Below are 20,142 nucleotides of genomic sequence, written 5' to 3' on the forward strand. Positions count from 1 at the left end.
AAAGGTGTAACTCTTGCTCATGGTGTGGAACAGATTGCCCACCTACTGTTCATAGGGAGAGGCCCATGCACCTGACAGGATGTAAGCACCTTTGGACCTGTGAGCTTGGTTGTGGGGAAGGGGGAGGTAAGAATCTAACCTCTCCCCTCTCTCTCTCACAGAGTAACCTGTGTGATTTGTTAATCATCAAATTCATTCACATCCTGTCCCAGAAATTGGCCCTGGCCCTGTATTTGACAAACTGCTGTATGTGTTACCCACTACCCAACCCCATAGATAAATATCTGATTGTGTTGCCACTAAATATTACAAAAGAACAATTCTCTAAACAAGGACCGTTCTGGTACTTCACCTACCCCAACCTTATTATTCTGGATCCAATGTGTTGCTGAAATTGGACTCTGACAATGCAAGAGCAAATGTCTTTCTAGGTGTCAACTTGCTCCTGTTGGAGATGAGGGCAACTGGACCTCAACAAACAATCATGGAGTCCACCTTCAGGGCTATTTTGATCCTCAGTAGTGAAGGCTTTCTCCTCCCCTTTACTTGCCCGTGTCTCACGCCGACTTTTCTATTTCACTCAAGGACCCTGCCCACTAGGCCTGACTTTGGGCTGGTCAACTCTGATGGCAGCAATGATTTTTACACTCTCAGCCATATGTGTTTCTCTGTGGAGTGTTACCATTTTTAATGAACACAGGCCTTCACCTGCCTTCCTTCTAGCAATGTAACACATGTATATGGGGCATTAAGAAGAGACTTCCAAATACTCAAAACAATCTTCATCCATCGAGTGTATCTCACTGCACTGAGTAGGATGGGAACATCAAAACCAGGAGGACCCTGTTACTAAGGAGAATTGCCGGGTGGGGATGGGGGTATTACCAAGTCCAGGGAATTATTTCCACTGTCAGAGTCCTTCAGTTAGAAAGGGCTGTGCACAACCTGCCCTGGACTGTTGCTGAGACCATTCATGGCACCATTCAGCTTTGGAGGCACAAGAGGCAAGATTCAGTTCCTGGGCCCAAGTAGTGCTGCCTGCACAGCCCTCGACTCCCTACTGTCAGCCAAGGTGGAGTCTGTGCGATTGCAGACAATTTGTGTTGCACCAGGGTCAATGAGACTGGCAAAGTGAAAAGCCCACCACCAGGCTTAGGTAAAAAAGTTCCTGGATCTCTAAAGCACACCCAGGTGGACTATCAAACATCTTTTTCTGACCTGGCCATCGGTGGGGCTCATGGTTATCTTCAATCTGCCAGGCAAGTCTAATCATCCTACTGGGAGTGACATTGATTATGACCTCAAACTAATTACCTGGTTCTTGACACAGTCTCTCAATGTCTGACCTATTCAGGTTGGTGATGGAGTAGCCTATGCTTCTCCCTTGAGCTCTGAAGAAATCAAAAGATGCTGTTGAGAGTCTGGCTCCAGGCCACATCCTATGTGTGACTTTTCAGGCCCAGCCATAGGCAATTACAGAGGCTTCACCTGGCCAACCTCATAGGTAAGCTGCCCTCAACATGCCAGATATACAAGTTAAATTTACCTGTTAAGCTGTATAACATATTAAATTGGCCAGGACCTCCAAAACAGTCTAGAATAATAGCAGCAATAACAGACAACTTTGAGTTTAATGAGAATACCTACAAAATTTCCCTAATAAGTATGACTTTTGATTTAGGTTTTTGGTGGATATTTTTATCAAGCTGCAGACTCTTCCATCTTAGCTCCATAGCATTTTTTTTTTAAATCACAAAAGGGCATTAAATTATTTAAAAATTCAGAATCTTTTAAGATGATTATAGGATTTCATAAAAGTAATTGAGCTCAGTTTCTTATAAGTAAATTGCTTGCATTGTGCTTGTGGAGTCAGGACTATATACACCTCACCAAACTACCTGGGAAATGTCTTTTTCTATGTTCTGTTACTGCTTTAGTAGCATAAATTTTCTTGTGTATAAATTGACTGTTCATATATATATATATTAGATTATGAGAAATCTTTTTTTTATTTTAATCATTGTTCAAGTACACTTTTATCCCTTTTACTCCCAATCCAGCCCACCCACCCAACCCTCCCCACTTCCCTCCCATTACCATCCTCCCCTTAGTTTTTGTCCATGTGTCCTTTAAATTTGTTCCTGTAAACCCTTCTCATTCTCCCCTGAAACTCCCTCTTCTCTCCCCTCTGGTCACTGTCAGTCTGTCTCCTATTTCAGTGTCTTTGGTTGTATTTTGCTTGTTTGTTTTATTGTTTAGGTTCCTGTTAAAGGTGAGATTATATGGTATTTGTCTTTCACTGCCTGGCTTGTTTCGCTAAGCATAATGTTTTCCAGCTCCATCCACGCTGTTGCAAAGGGTAGGAGCTCCTTCTTTCTTTCTGCTGCATAGAATTCCATTGTGTAAATATACCATAGTTTTTGGATCCATTCATTTACTGATGGGCATCTAGGTTGCTTCCAGCATCTAGCTATTGTAAATTGTGCTGCTATGAACATTGGGGTGCATAGGTTCTTTTGAATTGGTGTTTTAGTATTCTTAGGATATAGTTCCAGCAGTGGAATTGCAGGGTCAAAAGGCAAATCCATTTTTAGTTTTCTGAGGAAGTTCCATACTGATTTCCATAGTGGTTGTATCAGTCTGCAGTCCCACCAACAGTTCACTAGGGTCCCCTTTTCTCCACAACCTCTCCAACACTTGCTGTTTGTTGCTTTGTTTATGATGGCCATTCTGACTGGTGTGAAGTGGTATCTCATTGCGGTTTTAATTTGCATCTCTCTGATAGCTAGCAATATTGAACATCGTTTCATGTGTCTCTGGATCCTCTGTATGTCCTCCCTGGAGAAGTGTCTGTTCAAGTCCTTTGCCCATTTTGTAATTGGGTTGCTTGTCTTCTTAGAGTGGAGTCATGTAAGTTCTTTATATATTTTGGAGATTAAACCCTTGTCTGAGGTATCATTGGCAAATATGTTTTCCCATACAGTTGGTTCTCTTTTTATTTTGATACTGTTTTTTTAGCTGTGCAAAAGCTTTTTATTTTGACGAGGTCCCATTTGTTTATTCTTTCCTTTATGTCCCTTGTTCTAGGAGACATGTCAGTAAAAAAGTTTCTGCGTGAAATATCTGAGATTTTCCTGCCTACCTTCTGACTGTTCGTTTATATTTGTCATTTATTATTGTGCATGAATTCTTGCTACAAGTTTTTTAAGCTTTTATTTATTTCCGTAGCATCCTTATTTTTCCAATTCTGTAGTTTTCCTTTTCTTTATTGCAAGAGAGAAAGTGTATGTGTAAACACATACACTTTTAAATCCTTGGATATTCAAAATTATCTATTTTATTTGTAGTATTGGTCTCTGTTTGGTTAGTAGGTTGGTCTGTTTGGTATATTTGGTTTTTCAAGTGTACCAAAAACGCTTTATCTTTATAAAATCATACCTTTCCATATTACTTTGTCAATTTCTCTGCTTTTAGGCCTCGATAAATTTTTCCCACACAGAGATAAGAAATCCAATATGTTTGTTTTACTTGTTTTCTATTTTAAATTTAAATATCTGATCTAATGAATTAATTTTGCTGTACAACTTGTGTGTAGGTCCAAGTAGTTAACTAGTTGTCCCGCTCTACTCATTTAACATTCCCACACTCACTGCTCATTTTTGATACTGCTTTGCCCATATCACACTTTCGTGTATTTTAGGGACTGTTTCTGGGCTTTCTACTCCGTTCCACTTTTCTGTTCATATAGCTCTTCTCTTAACAAATGTATATCCTAATTATTAAAAATGTATAGTTTATCTGGTCAACAGAGAGTGTAAGTTTAATTTTTTTCATGTATTCTTTTTTCCCTGTTTAGATAGCCAGCTTGAGCTGTTTCGCCAGGTAAATTAGAGTGCTGACAGGAGGCCTCATGATATGCTGCTCTTCTTAAGGGTGATCACAATGTTTCCTGGAAGTGGAGGGAAAAGGAAGAGGCAGAAAAATGGAAGAAAATGTGAGATGGGCTTTCAAATTTGTCTCTGTTCTTTATTGTTCTTTAAGACAGTGGCCCTGAAGGAGAAGCGCATTTCTGGGTCAAATCTGCATCTCCATGATTTGATCCATTTGGTTGATGAAACTGCCAGTCTAGGCCTCACTTCCCACCTGCTAGATGTGTCTTGTCTTCAATAACATGGCACTTCAAGAACATTTGGGAAATAATTTGAGGTCGTTTAGTATAGACTCACCTCTCAGGAGAGCATGAGTGACAGGTGAACAGGTAAATAAAAGAGACCAAAAGTTCCCCCAAAGCTAAGATTAGGAGCTCCCCAGCATTAGGAAAAAATGGCAAAGGCAAGCCAGGTTTCATGAGCTAGGTTTAATTTATCAACAGGCCAGTGCTGCACCAGGTCACATCCGAGGCCACCAGGGGCAAGGTCAAAAGTTTCATGATTCTGCTGCAGTGGGAGCTTCTCAGGAGCAACCTCACAGACAATGGGGCCCATCACCAGTGACACCTGAATTGGGAAGATTTCCTTGCACAAAAAAGGATGGAAATCATCACGCAGCAGGGAAGGGAAACTGAAGGAAGTCATCCCTAAGGGAAAGCAAATGAACCCAAAGCACAATCAGTCTGAGAGACCTGAGAATTAAAGAGGAAACATTAGAAATGTAAGTTGATAGGGGACTATTTAGGCCTAAAAAGGTTTGTTATTAATCAAAAAATAGAAGTCAAATCAGGCAACAAAATACCGAAATTAGATGAAGACACCTAACAATGCATTTTGGAAGAGTAGAGAGAATGAAAGTTTAAGTATCTCCTATGGTGGGAGAGGAGGTTACTACTCCCTGAAATTATCTCATAAACAACTTTTAGAAATTTTAAGTGGCATCCCATATATTCAAGGTATATTTCTTCAGATAGAGCAAGTTCTCCATTTGTTCCAAAATAGTCTTCTCAGAGCTCTTTTCTAAAGCATCTCAACTCCAGCTCAGCTTTGGGTTCCTGTTAACAGCATGCTGTTCCACTCAGCTTTTTCCTCATTTGTTCCTCATTATCTGTTGTCTCCGCTGGGAATACTCTTTCCAATGTGATACTCCAAAGCGTGAATCCACACAACACTGCCCACTTCCTCCAGGAAGCTCACCCTGACTACTACAGCCTAGGATATCTCTTTTGTCCAAGTTCTTCTTATACATTCAGTCAAGACCCCACCACTGCTCTCCATTTGCCAACAGCCTGTTTCCAAAAGTTGTTTGATGAGAATGCAAAATGCCTCTTTCTGTTGTTCTCCAGGCTAGCTTTTTAACCCCTCATTCCTGACATGTAAGGCTAATTATCACATAAGGCTGGCCCACGGGTGGCGTTGGCACCATACCAAAAAAACTGACTACTCTCAACTCTTAACTTCTTTCTGAGCTCAGCCAGGACGAAGCCAGAGGACAGGATAATTGATATTCAAAGTAAACTAACGACTTTACAAACCAGCCTGTTTTCTTGGGGCAAGAATGTGTAAGACCCTGGGTTTAGGGAAGGATAAAAGAAGTGAAAAAAAAAAACAATCTAAAAGTTTAAATGTGGTTCATGTCACACTTACAACTTGTGCATTCTTTACTACTTCTATAATATTTCAATTAAAATTTGCATTAAAAAACAGTATGGCTCATTTCAGTCTCCTGGTTAGCCTTGCTACATGTTTTCATAAAGGTAGAGAAAAGGATTCTATCAGAGAAAAGAAACGTACACATTGAAAAGACTCCAAAAGTTTAGAAACTGATGAAGAAATCCAAAGACTATGAAAATTTAAGGGGAGGGTAGAAATTCCTGATGCTGTTTCAACTAAATTTATTTTTGACTGAAAATCATGTCATACCATTCTTTTTATTTGTCTGTTTTGTATATTTTTTTAAATATTTTAACTCTGAAGGAAGAGCGTGCCCTGAAAGAGATCTAGGGGAGCATTTGAGATTTATTTATTGGCATCATTCCCTCACCTTTCCCCTGGTGTTTAACCATGCACTGTTTGATAGTCATGCTTGACAGAATCGAAGTTCAGTAACTGTTTTTAGTATTTTTGCTCTGGGAAGGAAAGCTGAAGGTTGTTTAAAAAGCCAAGGCCCGTTTATGTAATTTAGGTGAGTTGCTAAATTCCCTTCATTGTCAAGTAATTAAAACAGAGTTTGTCATGAGTGTCTTTATTCTGCTCCAAATTGCTTGCATTTATTAAACAAATATGCCAGTTCAAAATATATTTCAAAATGGCCTCGGTTAATTTAGAAAAAAATAATCCGCCATTTGCGTATGAGTCCTTTTGGCTCCAGTACATACTTCTTTTCGGGCCCCCCACCAGTGAGGACAGGGCCTCCCTCTCTTCCCCTGGGCCGCAGACCCCGGCGCCTGCCTACCCCACTATGGACGTTTCAGCCAAATCAGACACAGTCTCTACGCCTGACTCGGAACCCTGCCTAGATTCCTACCCTTCTCCAACCCACAAGAAACAATTAAGTCTTAATAACCTCATTCAAAATTTTTGATCATTAAAGTTTTTTTCTGATTATAAAAGTATTACATACCTCAGACAATTTTAAAAATGCCAAAAATAGGAAGAAGAAATATAAAATTTGGCCTCAACTCCTTTATCCAAAGGCATCATCTTTGGGTATACATGTATTTGTAAGAACTAATGCATTGTAATGTCAACTTTCTCCCGAATTTTACCCCAGCCTCCTTCACCACTACCTCCTTTGAAGATTAACCCTGAGCAGGGTCCATTCCGCCAACTTCCATCTCTCCTCATCTGCGTTGGCCCATCTGCTTGACTGGATCAAATAGGATGTTTTAATAGAATTTTCAAATGTTGATTCACTGGCCTCCAATGAGTTTATTAAAGATTTACTCCACACATAGTGGAATTCAGTCTGGCAATGACCACAGACATAAAATACCTGTGGTTTTTGCATATCGTCCTCCCACTGGGTAATAGGATATCTAATGCCATGGGGTCAGGAATTTGTTATTGGCCTGGACAACAGAAAAATGTTTGAACATTCCAATACTTGGAAACTGAATAACATACCTCTAAATAACCCATGGGTAAAAAAAAAAAATCAAAAGATAGTTAGGAAGTATCCTGAATTGAATTAAAATAAAAACAAAACATAAAAATTTTGGTATGTCACTAAAGCATTACGTAGGGAAAAATTTGACAGTACTAAATGCCTAAAAGAAGCAGGAATGAGGAGGAACAGGAAGGCAGGAGCCACAGGAGCCACAAAGGTATACTTTGGAGGCAGTGGATATGTTCGCTATCTTGGTGGTTTCACACGTGTATGTACATAGGCCTTATCAAATTATACACTTCATGTGCCATTTGTTGTTTATTAATTATACCTCAGTAAAGCTGTTTTAAACAGACATGTGGCTAGTGGCTACATTATTGGACAGTGCAATTTGAAAGCAATTACTAAAAGGAAACTAAAAGAAATGTATAATTAATGAGCTAGTGAAAGGGTGAGATGGACTTTTAAAAATTACTCCAAATTACTTAGTTCATTGAAAGGAAGTCAAGAAAGTGGAGAAAAGTAAACTGGTGCCACAAGTAAAAAAAACAACAAGAAAGATATTAAATTCAAACCTAATTGTATCAATAATTACATTAAACAAAAACGAATTAAATAGCCTTATTGTTAAAGACCAGACTGGATTTTATTTTATTTTTTTCAAAGCCAACCGTATACTGCATGTAACAGATACTTTTCAAGTGTAAGAACAACTGACACACTGAAAATACAATGTGAGGAACGATATACCGACCGATATCATTATACTAATATCAAACAAAACAGACATAAAGCAAAAGCGACCAGAACAAAATGAGAAAGAGACCATCCACAACCCTGGAATGAGATATTTATGCACCTCGCTCAGTAACTGGCAAGCAGTAGAGCTATAGGGGATTTCACTAACACAATTAGCAATGTATCCTAAATGACAAAACTGGTTAATGGAGGAACAGCAGTATAAGCATTTTATATACAAATATGGAATTAAATATCAAAAGAAACACCTTTCAATGTTCAAAGTGGTACCACAGCAGAAGGACTGGGAGGTGGGTGTCCCCCTGGTAAGCAATGTCCACGCCCGTGCCCCGCAAGGACAGCCACCAACTTCTGGTCAGTCGTTAGTGATCCATTGTTTTCACACTTCCTCATTTTCCGAGATTGAAAAAGCACATGTGCAGTGAGACTCAGATATAAAAAGAATTCCTTAATGTCGTCCTAAAAAGAACTCATCGCTAACCAAGGCTCATTCCAGAACATTCCCTCAAGAGTCTGGGCTGCTTCTGCACAGTTTGTTCCATGCTATTTATAATAATGGACAAACTTAAATCCTTATTTGAAACATGTAGTCTTCCTAGATGTTTAAAAGTACACAACATATGTTTAAAAAGTAGAGTGTTAAAATAACATCCCTTAAGTATTTTTTTTTTCTGTTAATTCACAGGAATGGGTGTGGTTTGGGAATGGATTTGTTAAACCTGATGTCTCGCAGAGTAGGCTGGCCGCTCGCAGGGCGATGGAGGAGCGGGAGGGAAGGAAGTGCAGGGAGAACGGCTCTGTGCCCATGAGTCTTTAGACAAGTTCAGACTGTCGAAGCATTGTTACATATGTGCATTTTAGTTAATATTGCCACGTATTCAAGGATAAACAAGTTGTCAAACCCCAGGTATATTAAAAATAGAAGTAGTAAACTAATCCTTTTACAAGTGTCTTTTTGTTAGTCTTCTGTAAGTGTCTTAGTTAACCTGCCTTTGGGAGCTAGATGTAGTTCTGCGCATTGTCACTGGAATGGCAGAGGAGGGAGAAGAGGGAAGGTGAAGGGAAGGGCTCCCGGCCAGTACCTCCATTTCTAGAAGCCAATTTTAGATTAGAGCCGTAGGTCTATACATGCATTTTTGTCAAGTATCTGCGTTTATTGTAGACAAGGTCCGTTCTTTATCTGCTTTTGAGTTGTCCTGAACACTAAGTGTGACAATGTTATGATAAAAACAAAACAAACAAAAATAAACAAATGTAGAGCTAGTGTATTAATGAATTTGTAAATGTTTTTTTTTGTTATAAATGATAGAAAAGAGGCATCTTGACATGGAATTGTGAAACCACCTCTGGGAAACGGACGTCAGGACTGCTCAGTAAGCTGGGCAGGGGGAAGGATAGCGGGAGGGGTGTGTTCACATTGCATTGTGGAGATAACCGTTGACGTGTGCACCTTTTTTGGCTGTACTATAGGAATACATTAAGTATATCAGTGGCAAACTGCTAATATTTTTAAAGTATGGATTATAATGAATTCTCTTAGAAGCGTAATGCTTTGTGCACTCCGTTGTTTTGTGCCTCATTTTTAACTGAGCATCAGGGAATGCAGTATTTTCATTGTAACTAGGCTAATGCCATTATCTAGAGGCTTCTTGCTCTTTCTGTGCTTTATGAAATTTTTGTCACCAAGAAGGGCAAGATTACAATTTTTTTTCCTTCCAGACTGAGGTGGTATAGTGCATTCTTGGTTATCAAAATAATCGTATAACTTTAGGTCTTTGCAATGGTAAACATTCATGGTGTCTGGGAAAGCGTGATTCATAACCGTATGATCTTAATCACATAAAAATTGGAGCTTCGTTGTGTGAATACACACAGGGGACCTAGAAGGACGTGTCACACTGAAAACTGCTTGTGATTGTGGATGACTCTGTTCTTTGTTTCTTGTGCTTCTCAGTTTCCTATCCTATGGACATGTTAATTTTTTAAAATAAATGTTAGCCCTGGCTGGTGTGGCTCAGTGGATTGAGCGCTGGCTTGCAAATTGAAAGGTTGCAGGTTCAATTCCCATTCAGAGCCTATGCCTGTGTTGTGGGCCCAGTCTCCAGTTGGAGGCATGTGTGAGAGGCAAGCATGTATCTCTCACACATTGATGTTTCTCTCCCTCTTTTTCTCCATCCCTTCCCCTCTTTGTAAAAAAAAAAGTAGATAAATAAAATCTTTAAAAATAAATGTTAGTTTAAAGCCTAAAGAAAAATAGTTTGGACTTGCATAGCTGAGTCATGAACTAGGTACTTCAGTTCTGTCTCTCAACAGCGCGGCCTTCAGCATGAATGGCAACAAGTTGTCCATTTCAGTCATTCCTGGATGACTGACAATTTTTATCATATTCCCTACTCACTTATTCTTTTATTTGTCTAATGTTTATCTGATTCACTTTCTTTACTTAAGTAAGAATTTACATAAGTAAATGTTGTTAAAAAGAAAACTTTATGTTGCTACCATAAATGGAAAAACATTACATTTGCTACAAAAAAAGGAGTTGTGAAATAAATAAAAAGAAAATGTAACACTGTTACGAAATTTAAGCTAGATACTATCGCGTACCCTCTCCTTTGTCAAAAAGGGAAGTTAAGATGTTCTGAAACACAGTAAAGACATATTAGCATTGGCTGTGAATTCCCCCCACCCCCACTGGTGTAAGAAAATTATAAAGAGGAAAACTTTACACTGTATTACCCATCATTGTCTAATGCATAATGTCTGTGTACTTCCCAGTATCCCTGGTGGTCCTTCCTCTGCTGTGGGGCCCCACACTATAGGGGAACACAGCATTAGCTCATAACACAAGTATCAAGAACTTGGCTGAATACTGCCCTCCTCCACCCGCACACCCGCAGGTAATAGCAGCAGACTAATAACCAAGGAGAAGGTGGGTAGACCCCAATTCGCCGTGGCTCCAATCCGGTGTTGGACTGAGCACAGCAGTGGCGCTCACCACTTCCTCCAACCTCCTCTAGAAATTCCAGGTTCACCTCAATGTTCCCAAGGAGCGAGGGGCCAACTGTGCTCAGGCTACCCAATCCCAACCCCACCCAGTATGAAAGTGGATGTAGCCCAAGGGCTGCTCCTAGAAGGAGGTTAGACATGATGCTGAGTTGAAAGTCAATGTCAGCACCTGTGGCTTGGCTCTCCCCCTACTGACACCTTGACCTACAGCCTCTGGGGAAGGATCTAAAGTTGCTGGGCAACCACCAGGGTCAGGCTTCCGGAAACAGGAGACCAGGAAAAGCGGTCTAGCCCCTTACTATCTGGAAAGCAGCTAGGTGTGGTAGCTGAGCTTGAACATTGGGATCAGACAGATCCGGAGACAAATCTTGGCTCTGACTCTTGCTGGGTGCCTTCTGTTGCTTCGCTGGAAAATAGAGATAATAATGACTGCTTGATAAGGTTGCTGCCGGAAGTAAGGCAATATCCATGGTGCTTGCACATGTTACCTTACAGAAGGCAGGTGCTCCATCAGTGCTAATTCTCTTGCCCACTGGCAGCCATTCCTTCAGGCAGCCGTTAACCACCTTCTCCCTGAAGCTGTTGGGGGGGGGGGGGGAGGGCAGGCTGGAAGCTCGTGTGGATAGCCAGGCACAGCTCAGACCAGACTCAGTGTGGATGGGAAGACAACACCCAGAGTGTGTGACTCACCCTCTTGTAAAGCTTTGCTCTGGCCGCTGCCTCTCCCCCACCCCAGGAGCCCCCCTTCCAGGGGTTGCTGTAAGGGTAGGTTTCTGTCGGACATTTGTTTCTCCCTGACTGGCATGGGGAATTGTTACTTTTTAATTACCTCAGCTTGTTCTTTGCAAAATACTCCCACAAACACCCCACCCACATATACAAAAACAAAATTAAAAGCAGTGGTTTTATCACTGTATGTATTTGAAACACTGGTTAAAAAGTGAGAGCTTCTCCTGTGGCCTCTTCAGTGCCGCCTTGAGAGCTCACCGCTATTAACACCTGTATTCTTTTCACCTTTCTTCTGTGCTTCCAAAGCCATAATGTTCCTTGCTCTGCCACTTACTAGCTGTGTGACATGGAGCAAGTTACATAAAAACTCAGTGCTTCCTCTATTCATATTATTCATAAGTAGAAATATTAATAATTCCTGCATTTGAAGGTTAATCTGAAAATCAATAACAAGTTAATAATAAAATGAGTTAGTACATGCAAAATCTTTAGAACAGGTTCTGGCACGCAGAGTAAATACAGAATAAGGAACAAATAGTAGTATAGCACCTATGCACATACATTACAAACACCATTTCTTTCATTCACAAAAGCAGGACCAGTGTGCCCTATGCCAGTATCAGTCAATGTGTTGTCTCTTCTCTCAGTTCCAAATCTCTTCTTTATCCTGCTTGGTGATACTGGAGCTGCATGGCAGAAAAATGTCTCCCTGGCCGGCTGGCACAATTTTCAGGCTTTGTTAGCAGAGGACGCTGGAGGGACAGCACAAGGCAGGGCAGATGCCCGGCTTTGCTTCCTGGCTCAGGGTGCTCTCCTCTCCCCTCTTCAAGCACAGCTGCCAGTGGCTTGCAGAAGACTCAGTGGTGCTCACCCTCCAGAGAACTGTGCCCCACGCCCTCCTGCCCCCTGGCTGCCGCTTGCTGACTGCAGACCTACTACTCTGGCTCTTGACACCTCAGCGAAACGAACGTCCCCACCGTCAGAGGGCACAGCCACACCTTCCCCAACCAGCTCTGATTTCCCAGCAAGGTGGGTGGGGAGGAGTCTTCCACATTCCTTTCGTAACTGGTACTCTTCCTCACCCCAGAGGGATTTTGCTTTCAGTAGTTAACCTTCTTTTACTAGTTCGTGACTCTTCCTTTTAAATTTTCCCTTTTAAGTGGCAGGTGTGCTTCCCATCTCTAACTGGACACTAACTGGACTTTATATATTGTATATACAAGGAAAGTGAGCTGCAAACCATATGTTTATGTGATTTACTTATCAAGATATAATAGGCATCTTTCCAGGTCTCTAAATACAGTCCTAATTCAATGTCTACTATATTATTATAAAGCTTGTAAATTTTATTTAGTCATTCCCCTACTTAAGGAAATAGTGGTTTCTTATTTGGGGCTATTACACACCCTGCAGTACTGAACATGAGTTTTTGGAAAGATGACTATAACTGAAGAAAAAATTCTAGGAGAATAATTGATGGGGAACTCAAGAGTTTGAAAATTTTAGTTTAGGTAACAGCTAATAAGCTTAGTAATCAATGCATGTAAAAGCCGTTGTTCCAGGAACTGGAGGTGTGACCCACCTCGACTGCAGGAGACCAGAAGCAGTCCCACCTTTGTGCTCAGGAGGACTGCAAGCAATCAAGACGGCATCTGAGCCACTGTGCTCCAGGGAGAGATGCCCACCGCCCAGGACACAGATAAAGACCACAAGACACAGTGGAAAGAATGCTGTAGCTTTTATCTGATGAACTTTTTCCTAGAATCCCAAACCCCTTACCTAAACTTTTCTTCTCCTTATGAAAAGGGTTGGTTTAAAATGGAAATTAAGACTCTCAGTGTACATAATCCACTGTCTTCTCAGATCACTGGCCACCTGAGTAAAGCACCCATAAAGATTCGATCCAGCCCTGGCTGGCGTAGCTCAGTGGATTGAGCGCGGGCTGCGAACCAAAGTGTCGCAGGTTCGATTCCCAGGCAGGGTACATGCCTGGGTTGCAGGCCATGACCCCCAGCAACAGCACATTGATGTTTCTCTTTCTCCCTCCCTTCCCTTTCTAAAAATAAATGAATAAAATCTTAAAAAAAAAAAAAAAGATTCGATCCCTGTCTGTGCTTATTGGTTCTGGTAGCGACAGGCAGCCCAAACACTGGTTTTTCTGTTATCACATTGAATTGCTCCATTATAGGGTTGTACTTTTTTTTTTGAGAGATGTGAATTGCTTTCCCTAAAAAGCTGCACAATTTATATGACCAATAGTACTTAAAAGTGCCCACTTCCCCCTACCTCTGCCAATCTCTTTTTCTTTAACTTTTATTAATCTGAGGGATAGTATCTCATTGTTTTAATTTGTTTTGTGCAATTACTAAGATTGAACATCTTTTCATAATTTCATTTTCCAGTTTTATTTCTTCTTTTGTGAAATCTCTGAGGGGATTCAAAACACCAGAGTTGATAATTTCCTCTGTGGAAGGAGCTGGAGGTTTGGGGGATAGGAATAGGTGTGAAATTTACTCTTCCTTGTGTATCCTTTTGTACTATTTTAATTTTTTACCACCTACTTGTGTTATAGTTCCAAATAAAATAGAAAATTTTAAAAGATATTTACAATGATATGAGGAAGACACACACATATATATGTATATATATTTATATATGAAATATATATATTTATATATACAAATATATACAAAACATATATATTCATATATATATGAAACAAAAGTATGAACACAGAGATGTAGATTACAGCATAGGGAATATAGCCAATAATATCACGACAATTATGTGTGGGGCCAGGTGGGTACTTGAAATGTTGGGGGGACCACTTTGTAAAGTACATGAATTTTTTTTAACCACTATGATGTACGTCTGAAACTAACATAGACTAATACTGAATGTAAACTACAATTGAAAAATTAAAGATAAAAAACAAAAAGTGTGAACCATAAGATAGTAAAAGTGTGATAAGTTCAGAATTCTAACAGTGGGGCTGGAAAGGGACCAGGTTTACTTCTTGCGTCAGGGCCCTGGGAATCTCGGGTAGCGTGGCTGCAAGGTGAAGGGAGAACCAGTCTCTGGAAGGGACTGTTAGACACCGCCCGCCTGCCCGTGAGCTGGTGACTCGTCTGAGCAAGGGCGGACCTGGGAAGGGAGGTGGCAGAGTGCGTCCGGTGCCCCTGCGTGTATTCTCTTCCTGCTGCTAAATTAGTTTCATTTTTTCCCCCCAGAATCTATAACCCCCTTACTAAACACAAAGAACAAAAAAAGGTTGTGGGGAGGGTCTGGTTGAAGGGTTTGTCACATGAAAACATTCCAAACCCAAAGCATCAACGTCAAGGGCCTGAGGAGCTCAAAGCCACCCAAGTCTTCTATGGAAGGCTGTGCTTTCGATTCCTGGCAGAATGAGTCACTTTTCTCGTAAGTAACAGAGCTTCCTCCTTTAATATTTTATCGCAGTCTTTAATCTGGCCAAGCCCATTTCTCATGCACCTGAAATTGTTGATAAAATTGGCTTGTCCTTGACACTAGGGTGAAAACTCAAGTGGAAAGGCCAAGCTTCCACCACCAGGACTGGGGACCGTAGCCACCCCCGCCCCCACTGTCCCGCAGGAAGTACATTTACAAGAGCACCGAGATGCAAACAGGAAGCACAGACCTCTGGACTTGGATGGGGATAAGGCAAATGAGGTTCAAGTTTGGTCCTTCCCACTTTCTAGCAGTGTGAAATTATTTATTACTTATCTTCTCTGAGTCTTGATTTTCTGATCTATAAAATGGGGCAGTAACACCTCCCTGTCACTCTCATGGAGTCACCATTTTCGGCACCAGCAAGCGGCTAGACCCAAGGGCTGGAGTTGTTAATGTGCCAGCAGCATGACACCGCTAGCCCAGACTGGCTCACTGGCCAGAGCTGGGATTCAGGAAGGCAGGAGTGTGCAGGGGGACGAGGAGACTCTTTCAAGTGATGAAACAAGCAGCAATGTAGAATGACCTGACATCATACTGAGCCTCTGCACCTGGGAATAAAGAAATGTCCGCAGCCAAAGGGGAGGAGTCAGGGGAGGGGTGGGTCCCGGGTGAAGCAGGCTGGGTCTGCATTGGAAGCTATGACTAACTTATCAGTACAAGTTTGGGGTGCTCACAGGCATGACCGGGCAGATTCCCAGGGTAGTTACTTTGTAACAAGGATGGCCCTGGGCAAAAAAAGGAAGTAGATGCTCCTAATCCTTATTTGGGCAACGCTAATTATATCAGCACCACAGAAATAACCACCTCCAGAAATACAGACCTGTGCTAAATTGAAGGGACGTCCTCTGTTCCGACCAAGAAAGAGGACACAGCCACCCACACCCCCTACCTGGCCCATCACTCAACAGTTCACACACTGAGAAATCACCCCATCTGTTGGCCAAATGACGTTAATCACCGTTGACAAGCAATGAGACTCTAGAAGGAAGAGAATACCCACAGACTCAGCAGCCAGCTGAAGAAATAAAACATGAAACCCCTGCGTGACTCTTTCCATTACATTCTTCTCCCCGACTTCACAAACCCTAGCCCCACCCCAGGTGACCCTTACTCTAAGCTCTTCATTCATCACCCACCTGCATCTCTTCGTATTTGGACAATATAGGTACGAATCTATAAGCAATATATAGGAATACTGTGTGTGTTTTAACATTGTGTAAATTGTGTCACATTGTATTTATTCATTTGCTCAAGACTGTGTTTCTTTTTTTACATAGACTTTCTATTTTACTTACCATTTAAACCACATTAAAGAGAATACTTCAGCGGCATTGAGGAGATTCACTATGTTCCTATCACCATCCAGTTCCAGGAAGATAAGTGTCCTGGTACATGTATTTGAGCCATATGAAATTGCCAATATATGAGTCTTTCTGACATAGAGGAAGGGTAATGTCATATGGTTCACTCTAATAACTCTAGTTCACTTTCTTCCACAGTTCGGTAGTGTTCCTTGTGTGACTACAATTCATCTAACCTTCTATATTTAGGTTGATTAGGCTGCTTATGTTTTTTGTTTTTCTTACAGACAATGTCACTCTGAAAATTCTCCACGTCTCCAGGCATATGTGCAAAACTTTATTTCAGGCCACAGACCCAGAAGTGGACTGGCTGGATCATACTGTGTGCAGGTCTTCAACATTACGGTCATTGCCAATTGTTCTCTAAGGTGGTTGTGTTGATTGACATTTCCCCACGCAGCGTCGCAGAGGGCTCTTTGTTCCATCTCCGCACCAGCGCCTCCTACTGACAGGGTTGGAAGTGTTGTCAGTACAGTGAGTGTAAATAGCATCTCACTGCAGCTTTGTTTTCACTGTTCTCTAACTAGAGAACTAGTTACTAAGGAAATAAGTTGTGTTTTCATGTTTATTGTTCTTGCATATTCCTTTTCATTACTGGTTCATTTTTTCCATGTTTAACTGGATTTTTAGTTATTCTATGCAATTGTAGAATATATGTTCTGTATTTTTTGGGTGTTGTTTTTGATATTTTGAAATAGGAGGTGAAAGGGTGTTTTTACTCGGATAATTCACAAATGACAGATCCATAGTGGGTTGTTAAAGAAAAAGGTGGGGCGTTTTTGGAAATAACTCTAACTGTTTAGGTTGGGGTCATAGAAAACTATTCCACAGCATTCTGAGCTCAAGGGTACACTGATCTTACTTGGTGTACATTTTTCATGTTCTTTTGTCTACATTAGGGTTTTGGGTGATCTGGAAGGAGCTGGGAGTGGGAACAGAAGGGGCAGACACTCTGCAAATACAAAAATGATCAATTCTAACCTGGCCTTTCAAGCCATCCCAAAGAGGTTTATTGGGTGTTTATATTTGTACGCATCGTTCATGGACTTCCAAGTTTACTGCAGCCCCAGGCCCTGCGCATGTGGGACAGGCATGAGGATGGGTAACGAGTGGGAAGGTGAGATGGGGGTCAGGAGGAGTGTAGGGGTGCTGTTGGTACTCCCAGCAGATCTCTTCTGATCCTTCTATGTCCCCCTTGCACCGCCTCTCCCCCTGCCAGCTTATAGGGGTTTGTGTGAGGGGACTGTGTTAGGGACTGGCCTCGGACCACCGGAAGTTCCCTGACCTGAGACAGCTCTTAACCAAGGGTGGAGGGGTGAGGGAGAACAGGCACCCAGTCCCCTTGCCTCCCGTGGAATGGAACTCTGAACATAATGTTCTCTCCTGAGCACTCCTGCCAGGCCAGGCTGGGATGACATGGGTGGCTTCAGCCTCCCCTGCCTTCTCTTCCCTGTCCTGTACCCAAAGAGCAATTCCTGAACAAATCACTTGCATAAGAATCCTCCTCTCAGAATCTGCTTCTGAGTACCTGACTGAAGATGGGCATTTGGGGGGCTTTGTTTCCGTTTGGTTTGGTTTGGTTTGGTTTTGAAGGAAGGGGGGATCACAGCATATTTTGTATGCTTAGGGGGAGATCTGAGGGAGAAGGGGAAGTTAATACAGCAGGAGAGAAGGAGGGCTGCGGGGGTGCTGTCCTTGAGTAAGCAGGATGGGATGGTCTCTGCACGGGAGGAGGCATGGACTCGTGGGAGTGGCACAGACTGCTCACCCATTGCTGACAGGAGAGAAAGCAGCAAATAACAGTTAAGTGCAGGTGGAGCAGGAGACTCAGTGATGGAAAATGGAAGTCTCTCCAGATTGCTTCCCTTAGTGAGTGAGTGAGTGGGACCATCCAATGAAAGTGAGGAGAGTGGAGGAAGACAGGGGTCTGAGGAGACAAAAGAAGCTGAAGAAGTCCAAGAGAACAGAAGAGTAATACAACTAGGGAAAGTACCACAGGACTGCCAGGAACCAACGAAAGCCTGTTTGAGGTTTGTAGTCATCGGTTTCAAATGAGACCCATCTGGAACAGTGTATGTTTTCACAGTAGCCACAGCCAGGACTTCGGGAACAAATGTGGTGTTAGCGGACACATGACATTAACCAGAGTTTGGATTCTGCCCATGAGTAGGAACGAGGGAAAGGCAAGGGTGTTTAGGGTGGTGCAAGGGAATTTAATGACACATGGACTGTAGCTGGATAAAGAGGAAAGGAGGGATGCAGGGAGGGAGGGAAGATGGTGTTGACACGGGAAAGACTGCAGATAGGGTTAACGGACCAATAGAAGCCCTGGGGTGGGGCGGGCACTGGAGACTGTGGAGGCAGGGTCCTGGAGGAAGGCAGATGGAAAGGTAGCAGGTGGCTGTCGGAGGGGGAGGGGGAGGCTCAAAATTGAGCCTTGGGTGAAAGTACAGATATTGATCACAGCAAAGTTTACTGGTTGTGTGATTGGGAAGACACGGAAGTTAGTGAAATAATGGCAAAGTGCTTATGAAAGGGGAATTATAAATTAATTAACTTTTTCCTTATGTGTTCTTGTATTTCCCCAATACTCCACAATAAGCATACATTACTATGTAGGCAGGAAAAAAGTTATTAAGTAAAATCAAAGTTATTAAAGGAAAACAGGGAAAATCACTTCACTTATTTGTAAGTCAATTACTACTATTTACAAGGATTAGTCCACAAACCTCATAAAGTAATTCCTGTTCCAGAATTGCACAAGTATTCCCAAGCATCTTGCATAGAATCACTTAAAATGAGACCAAGTGAGAAATGTGAGTTTCACAGTATAGGCACTCTGCTTCAAGCAAATTCTGTTTTAAAATAATACATATGTGTATTTGTCATACTTGCATTAAGAAACCTATACATTATTTGCGAGATGAGGAGGCAGGAGGACTGGGTGTACAGTAGACAGAACTGGAGGTGAGTCTTTTCTTGGGCACCTTTTTATATTTTCTTATGTTTGAACAATGTAAAGATATTACCTGTTCAAAATAAGTTAAAAAATTCAGAATACAATTTTAAAATTTTAATAGAAAAACTCTTTTAATAAATCATATATGCAAAGTTATATTAAGAAATGATTGTTTGTATTGACAAATGAATCTTCCTCTAAACAGGGAATTTCCCCTAGTACTATTTAAAAAGAGGTCTCATTTGCAAAAAAATTAGTTCCTGTTCTAAGTTACAAATGTGTCACTATATTCTTAACACAACCTTGAAAGAAAACTGCAGAGTTTGACAACCCATACTCTCCCAGAAAGAAAGTTAAATAACTTTTCACAATATACAGGGTCTGGCACAAATAATGCCCATTTTTTATTACAAAATCTTTTATTACAAAATCATAAGCATATAATTCTTCTGTAACATAACAATATCACACTCAAGCACACCATATGATGTGTTAGGGGAAACGTTCAAATTAAAACTATAAATCATTACACCCATATTATTATTACCCTACCAACCACCCTCAAGCAGGCCTTACTTCTGCCGGACCCTGTATACCTCCTAGAGGATAATTACACCTGTTTGATATGGCTCAAGAGTTTAGAATGAGAACCAGTGGTTTTAAGCACATTCTAAGAAGGTGGATTCAAACCCAACAGAGAGAAGAACAATGAAAGCTGTCCCAACGTGAAACCAGGAGGCAGTTTGCAAAGCAGTAGATACACAGGACTGCAAATCCTCCACTAACAGCTGCGAGAATTCAGCAAGTCACTTAACACTC

The sequence above is a fragment of the Phyllostomus discolor genome, chromosome 4 (assembly GCF_004126475.2).
Source record: "Phyllostomus discolor isolate MPI-MPIP mPhyDis1 chromosome 4, mPhyDis1.pri.v3, whole genome shotgun sequence".
NCBI lineage: Eukaryota > Metazoa > Chordata > Mammalia > Chiroptera > Phyllostomidae > Phyllostomus > Phyllostomus discolor.